Below are 9157 nucleotides of genomic sequence, written 5' to 3'. Positions count from 1 at the left end.
ATCTTGTAAAATGGTTGAGGCACATATGTCAAGTCCAAAGTGAGGGACCTTTCTAAGAGTTAAATCACATAGAGAATGATAATCACCCCCAAACTTAGAGTTTTCAGTGTCTCTAGAAATACTAATCACAACTTCCCTAATTTCAAGGTCATCTAATTCATGAAAATGGTCAATTGATTCTTCTAAGTCGGGTACATCCTCAATCATCTCGACGAGTTCATTTTCTTTTTCTAAGTCTATTGTTTCTAAATCGCTAGACTCAAAATATACTCGTTCCTCTAAACCATTATTAGCTTCGTAATCAAAAGGAAATACTACATCGTCTAAAACGGGGGTATCTCTAGTCAAATCCTCGTCCTTTTGAATAGGTGAATAATTATTAAAATTATTTGGATTTGAACTAGAAATAATATTATTATTAAGCTGAGTTGGAGTAGCAAATTCCTAATCACTATGACTATTTATTTCAAATTCTTCATCAACACTATCCTCATCATAATCATTATAATAACATGAAAATGGTTGAACCTCATCTAAACAACAAGTAGTGTTACCAATTATATCCTCGTCATCCTGTTTATGCAAATAACTATCCTCATTTTCAAGGGTATTATTGGAGACACTGTATTGAAAATTAAGATTATTTCGAGCAATTCTTTCGTTCGTCTCAGCTATCAGCTTGAGGGACTCCTCTATAGAAAGTTTTCTTTCGTCATAAACTAAGTTATTCATCTCAGTTATCCTATGTATCGACTCTTCTAATTTCTTGAGAGACTCTTCTAAAGGAGAAATATAAGAATTTTGCTCATATGACCGGTGCGTATAGTAATTGGGCTCACCATGGTATGGACCATAATCTCCAGAAAGCTGATGTTCCCAACCACTATTCACACTATGGTCAAAGTAGTAACGTCCATTTTGAAACTCAGTCGGATATTCGTTGTATTGACTATTGTAATACCAGTTCGACATTCTACTGCAGGGGTGTGAGTTGTCACACAAAATAAAACCCACTGATAGGGGATTCGTGGGTGGATAGAGTCTTACCTCCCGTACCAGACGGGCGATGAACCGTTAAAGTCGACTCAGGCCACCGACTCCAATGTCAGTGTACGAACCCGAGGGGCCGAGACAGTATCGTAACTGTCGTCCTTCCCTGTAAACATTTTATATTTAATTTTTAACCCTTCCTTAGGGTTTCAAAATAATAATAATGTCTAGTCCAAAAATAAAAATGTCCAAAAAGGAAAAGAAAAATTACAAAAATAAAATCATATTTACAGTTTCTAAAAATAAACAAAATAACTATATACAAAATCTTCTTCTTCACTCCTTTCGGATTCCTCTTTTCTTTCCTTCTTTGGCGATGCTTTCCTTTTATAGCGCTTTTTCTTTCCTTGTAGCTTCTCTCCAAATCTGAAAAGAATCGAAAAATACCAAAATGCGTAAAAAAGAACAAAAAATAATAAAAATAAAAATAAACCTAAAAAAAATCTAAATACAAATCCGCGTCGGCGGCGCCAAAAATTGATGTCCATAGTGCGACTATCTGAGTAGAGCTCTGTCACTTCATATGAATTTTAGTATGCTTGAGTGCAAACTCGTGTACAACAATTGGAATTTCGCATCAGGGTACTTTCTCCTGTAGTCAATAAGTATGCCAACCAAGGAGATTCTTTAGTGCCTTCCAAGGTTCTGTGTAGATAGCTAGGATCTGGAGTATAAAGGTTTTGTGGATATACCTCTGGTAAGCCCTCCGGAGAAAACACTCCGCCACTAGGGACACCTAGGGTTTTAAAGGCTTATTGCATACGCTAAATGCAATCGACGATGCCTGCGACAGTGAGTTAGGGTTTTATTTTCTAGATTTGATTTGCTCGAGGACTAGCAAATAATAAGTTTGGGGGTATTTGATAGGCACATTTTTGTGTCTGATATAATCTCAATTGTATATATTGTTAATGCTCGATTTTGTATTTATTATGGATTTTTGTGTCTTTGTAGGTGTTTTTGGAGAAATAAGCTTTTGCGGGAAAATTGGCTCGAAAAGTGGTATTTGCGCTCGTGGGAGAAAATTACTATTCGGACTCTCAGTTTGGATAAGGGGCACTTTAATTACTAAGGGGCACCTCACTGCTATATACACTCCAATGGCTAAATGCACCCCAGTCTGGATAGGGGGAGGTCATCTTCTCTTTTGTTTGAAAATATTTTTTGGCGGGAAGTTCATTCTCAGCAGCGGCGCCAAAAATTAATGTAGTTTTTTAAGTGGTAAATAAAGTTCGTTCAACTCGGACTTGTGTAGACTCAATTTCAGACTTAATAATAGAAAACAATAAAAATAAAGAAAATATATACACAAGGTTTGTCACAATGTCGAGAGATTACTGAGACTCAGGATTCCACCAAATCTCATACCATGTGGTTCAAAAATCAATTCTTAGACAATTATAGCTCTTGTTTATTGACTCTAATTCTTTGCCAGGGTAGATTTCAAAAATATTAACTGTAAATCACTAGCATGATGCATCAAAATCACTTAGACCAAGCATACATCATCATACGACTTCACAACTAATTAAAAAAAATCATAAAATGATTAAATTAATGCAAAAAGTCATAAAAAGAATTAAATATAATTACCACACGTATGAAATATGGCTTTCTCCATCATCCCAGTGTTGGGGTTTAGCACCTCATATCAAAAACATGCTCAAAATAATAATCCATAGCTCAAAAAGGTGTTGTATTGGAGAAATTGTATAACACAGAGATTTGCAACGCTGTAATGATGTTACAGACGTCGCTGTTACAAAGAAGATATTGGATAATAACCTAATGTAACTGCTGTTTATAAACGATATGTTTGTACTGTTGTTGAACAACGATATTTCTCTGCGACTTTTTCTGTGTGTCTTATGCTCTGCAGCTTCTTCTTCTATACCAGCAGAAACTCCTTCTCTGCAACTTCTCCTGCTGATCTATGTAGCCTTCTGTTGGCTCCCCCCAACTCTCGACACCCCCTCTGGAACTCAAAACACACTATTTATACATCACCGGGATCGAATATCTTGTGAGTAAATCCTTGTTTTTCCCCCACGGCAAGTTGCGAGGAAATCTCCTGCAATCTCTCTACGCGGCTTCTTAGTTGTTAAAACTCTCCAGAATGTATAGAAACAAATCTCAGTACATATTATCTTCCCTAGGGTCCCACGTATCTTCCATAAATAACAAAACCAACATCGGAATATTCTCGGTTCTGTATAATGAAATCTCCCTCTATCTTCTTCAAAATCTCCAACAAAACCCGAGTAAAACTCCGTCGAGAGACCATTATCCGGCCCAATTTCCTCCCCTGTTATGGTTCAACAGGCCTAGAGAAACCCAAATCCGTGAACGAACCCACAAAAATCTTTTTCGAATTCTCTCCCGAAAGTTTCGGACTTTCAACAGCATTTTCCATGTTTCGTGATATACGCAGAGATAAATTTTCTTTCCATAACGACCTCTCTTGCCAACCCTGTTTTGATGTATACGACTCTTCCAGTCCATATCCAACAGAAAGCCCTTAATATCTTGTCCAAAATAATTCCAGAAAAACATCAGTGCTAAGAATGAACTTCCCGCCAAAAACTATTTTCAAACAAAAGAGAAGATGACCTCCCCCTATCCAGACTGGGGTGTATTTAGCCATTGGAGTGTATATAGCAGTAAGGTGCCCCTTAGTAATTGAAGTGCCCCTTATCCAAACTGAGAGTCCGAATAGTAATTTTCTCCCACGAGCGCAAATACCACTTTTCGAGCCAATTTTCCCGCAAAAGCTTATTTCTCCAAAAACACCTACAAAGACACAAAAAGACATAATAAATACAAAATCGAGCACTAACAATATATACAATTGAGATTATATCAGACACAAAAATATGCCTATCAAGGTTGAGAGAGAATATCTTCTACAGATTTAATAAAATCAGTCATGGAAGAAAATTTCGAGTCCCTTGGATCCGGTGGTGCGTTTAATAGAGCATTATTGTCCGTACATTCAGATTACTACAAACACAGACTTATGAGGTCTTAAACGTGTTTCCCTGCTCTGATACGGATTGAAAAAGCGGGGGTCTAACAACCACACCCAATATTTCGTTCGGAAATCTGTATGGACTAACTCCAATATAATTCCAAGAGAATCAACTAGACAGTCAGACTCAATCAAGGAAAAACATCCAAGAGTTATATCTCAATTTCTCAATTCAATCTGCAATCGAACAGATAAAAATCTGTGAGCCTGATTGATATGAGAAATAACGTGAACGGTATAAAAAACCAATGTTTAAGTGTCAATCAATTTCTATCAACAACCAAAGGTTGGATTCATTAATTGATTGAACTACGCATAACCTGTGATATTTCAATTATATAGAAAATATAATGCGGAAAAGAAATAACACAGACACCAGAAGTTTTGTTAACGAGGAAACCGCAAATGCAAAAAAAAAAACCCGGGACCTAGTCCATTTTTGAACACCATGATGTATTAAGCCGCTACAGACACTAGCCTACTACAAGTTAACTTCGGACTGGAATGTAGTTGAGCCCTAATCAAGTCTCATACCGATTAAGGTACAGTCGCATTCCTTACGCCTCTGAATCCCAGCAGGACTCTACACACTTGATTCCCTTAGATGATCTCACCCACAACTAAGAGTTGCTACGACCCAAAGTCGAAGACTTGATAAACAAATCTGTCTCCCACAAAAAAGTCTATTCTGATAGATAAATATGTCTCCCACAGAAATACCTACGAAGTTTTTGTTTCGTCTTTTGATATATCAAGCAACAAGAACCAATTGATAATCCGATCTTATATTCTCGAAGAACAGCCTAAAAATATCTGAAAAAGCAGGGGTCTAACAACCACACCCAATATTTCGTTTAGGAGATCTGTATGGACTAACTCCAATAAATTCCAAGAAAATAAAATAGACATGAAGACTCAATCAAGTAAAATACATCCAAGAGTTATATCTCAATTTCTCAAATCAATCTGCAATCGAACAGATGGAAATCTGTGAGCCGGATAAATACGAGAAATAACTTGTACGGTACGAAAGACCAATATCCCAGCGTCAATTAATTTCAATCAACAACCAAAGATTGGATTTGATAATTGATTGAACTATGCACAACCTATGATATTTCAATTATATAGAAAATATAATGCGAAAAATAAATAACACAGACACCAGAATTTTTGTTAACGAGGAAACCGCAAATGCAGAAAAACCCTGGGACCTAGTCCAGATTTGAACACCACAATGTATTAAGACGCTACAGACTCTAGCATACTACAAGTTATATTCGGACTGGAATGTAGTTGATCCCTAACCAATCTCACATTGATTAAGGTACAGTCGCGTTCCTTTCGTGTCTGAATCCCAGCAGGACTCTACACACTTGATTACCTTAGCTGATCTCACCCAAAATTAAGAGTTGCTATGACCCGAAGTCGAATACTTAATAGACAAATCTGTCTCACACAGAGAAGTCTATTGAATAGATAAATCTGTCTCCCACAGAAATACCTACGAAGTTTTTGTTCCGTCTTTTGATAAATCAAGGTGAACAGGAACCAATTGATACATCGGTCTTATATTCCCGAAGAACGGCCTAGTAATATCAATCACCTCACAATAACTTAACTATATGGTCATAGAACAAGTTATTGTGGAATCACAAAGAATGATACGAAGAGCTTTGTGATTACTTTTTATATCTTACCTATCGAAGACAAATCTCGAGCAAATCTTAGAGAAGATAGTACTCAATACGATAGAACAAGTAAGATCAGAATACGCAAATACAAAGAAAAAAGTTGGATCTGTCTTCAGAATCCCAATGAAGTCTTTAAGTCGTTAACCTGTAATGGTTTTAGGAAAAACCAAGGTTAAAGGAGAATCGACTCTAGTACGCAACTAGTATCACACAGGAGGTGTGGGTATTAGGTTTCCCAGTTGCTAGAGTTCTCCCTTATATAGTCTTTAAATCAGGGTTTGATAGCTTTGAAACAAAGCAAGTTTGCTTAAAACCAAAGAAATATCTCTCCACCGTTAGATGGTCTTAGATTGTTACACACAAATGAAATATACTTCCACTTAGATATGTGTAATTGTACCTAAACGTGTATATTGAGTTGGCTCAACAATAGTTAACCGAAGTTGGCCATATGAACACTTTTCTATTAACCACATTCATCTAACACTTCTAGATCAAATGATAATAAAATGAATCTAATTTTGCTACTCATAGAGTTGTTCAATTTTTTATATTCTCATAGAAGTATACAAGACACAATTGAAACAAAATCGTATTGATTCAAGAGAATGAATTTATGAACATTAAGGTTTGCAAAGATTGAATTCCTTAATTCATATATGTATTTGTTCATGAGTATGAAATCATACTTAACCGATTTTAGAACATAAACCAACTTAGTTTGCAAACCGGTACGCAAACTTAAGTTTTGGACATTGGTCTTGTCCGACAGTTCGCAAACGGGTATGCATATTGTCATCCAGGACCTAACTCATGTAAAACTGTTCCCATACTGGTATGCATACTTGGTTTTCGGACTTTAACAGTTAAAACCATTCGCATACTGGTATGCACACTTGGTTTCCGGTCCTGAATCATATTACAACAGTTTGCATACTGGCATGCATATTGTGCTATATCCAGACAATGGTTGATTGTTCTAAACTCCCATTTCAATCATTGAAACATCCTTAGAAGACGATAATAGATGTCTCACGCAAACTATTAGCTTATAAGTAATTTTCAAGTGATCGAATAATCAATACAAAACATTCCGAGTCTACATCAAATGACTGTCTCACACAAACCATGTAAGATGTTTCAAGGAAATTCTAACATGATTATATTTTGACTCATTATTTAGTTTCCAACAAATGAATTGTTTCCAACTAAACTCGTCAAGAATAATGATGAATGTAGCTAAAGCAAAAAGCTTCCAACACATATTTCGAGAAGGATATAAACGAGCTAAACTCAGCTCGAAATATCAAATGTGCATAATGTAAAGTCTATATAGATATAGGACTTATTCTCAATAGGAGATAGAATATAATAGACTTCTGAGTGATAGATAAGTTTTAGTCTCCACATACCTTTTGTTGATGAAGTTCCTCCAAGCTCTCCTCAGTAAATCTTCGTCTTCAATCGATGAACGCCGTGAAGTCTAAAGCTCAACTACACATTCTATCCTAGTCCGAGACATAGCTATAAGTAGACTAGAAATCAAGACTTACAGTTTTGATCACCTAAACTTGACAAACAAGCTTGAGATAGCAACGCTTGCGAGTTCGACCGAGCAGTGCTCTAACACGTTCAACTTGCAGTGAGGAATGATGAAGAGTTGAGCAAGTTATTGGGGGTTGTTACTACTGCTAATGGAGAATTAAATCAGATTGGGATGTTGAAGGATAAAGAGGAATTGTAAAACTGTAATCAACCTGCTTATTTTTAATGGTTGATTTGTTGAATGTATACGAATGGTTGAATGCATGTCACATCATAGTATTGAAAATTGCAAATTGAACTTGAATGTGTGACTAAAAACTGAATAAACTATTGAGATTTCAGCATTTCTTTTATTTAATTTATTATGAATTCGCAATTGGTGGAAACCGTAAAAAGTGAGTTGAGAAACCGAACCGACTCGGTCTTGTTAAAACCGAATCATGAACTATTCGGTGACAGTTTCAAATTAGAAAAATGACATATATACGGTTCGTTCGGCGTTTGGATGAAAATCGGACTGACCGACCGTTGTGCAGCCCTAACTCTGTCCACATATATAGACTTTTATTTTAAGGGAAAATTATTTGTGGCCGATTTTTGAACTTTTTTTTTATCACAAACCCATCAATAAAAACATGTATATACAAAACCCATACTTAATTACAATGAGACATGATTACAGTTTTAGCCTTTAACTTAAACAATTTGATATTCTTTTTTCACGTGCTGTAAAATATTGTTGATTTATCCCCAAAAAATTGTCGAAAAAAATTACTTTTTAGTACAGGATTATTTAGGAAGCCAAGGACTTTTTCATGCAAAAGTCACGACTGAAAACTCGTCCATTTAGAAATATTTTTCACAGTTAAAAATATCTGATTTTCTTACAGTTAAAAAAATTCAAATTATGATCATTTTCCAATTTCTTCGCGGTTCTTTGTTGTTAAAAAAAAATCCAATTATCACCGCTACCGTCATTGTTTTGTTTAGGTATTGTAGTTATATTCTTTAACAAGTTTCTCAGGGATTAGAAGTTCAATAATTGTGTGTCATGAAATCGTAACTTATATACACATGAAATCATAAATTGTGGATGTAATGGTGCAACATGAAACATCTGTATTTTATGTTTCTGGAGTTATAATTGGAAAATCGAATTATGGCCCATTCATGCTGCTTATTTGGTGGGTTTGTTCTAAAATTCGAAGTTGTTGGTAAAGAAAATAAAAGGAGATGATGAATACAACGCGTCAAAATATCTCTTTATCAACAAGAATATGCAAAGAACGTGTTTGTGATAAGGTCTGAATGACCACTTCCTTCAGTTCGCATGAGATCTACCTGAACTTTTTCTCGACAAGGCTAACACCTGAAACAACACACTATTAAGATTAAATGTTTCATCCTTAACAAGGAAATTTTGATTTTTCACATTAGTAATGGATGATAATTTGGGTTTTCACTATGGGGATAGTTGGAATTTTCACATGAAATAATAGTGAAAATTTGAACTTTCATCTAGTGGAATTAATGATGGAATTCAGATTTTTCACTTGGAATTCTGGTTATCACCGATGTAGTATGGTCGCGATTAGTGGAAATATCAATCGCCATTTGTATTAACCTTGAAACAGGTTAATGGTGTTCTTGATTACTCTGAATGAATGTTATTACATTGACAGAGAATGTGCGGAACACACGAGTGCAAAATAATAAAACAGACACATAAGTGTGCGAGTCACACAAGCGTTGTAACAGAAAACAGAAAAACCTGTTATCCTTCACTTCTTAAGAAGATTAACCTTCACTACTGCATAACTATCAGTCGATGTCATTAGCC

The sequence above is a fragment of the Papaver somniferum genome, chromosome 6 (genome assembly GCF_003573695.1).
Source record: "Papaver somniferum cultivar HN1 chromosome 6, ASM357369v1, whole genome shotgun sequence".
In the NCBI taxonomy this organism is placed as follows: Eukaryota; Viridiplantae; Streptophyta; class Magnoliopsida; order Ranunculales; family Papaveraceae; genus Papaver; species Papaver somniferum.
The sequence above is the reverse complement of the archived record's forward strand: the minus strand, read 5'-3'. Positions refer to the sequence as shown.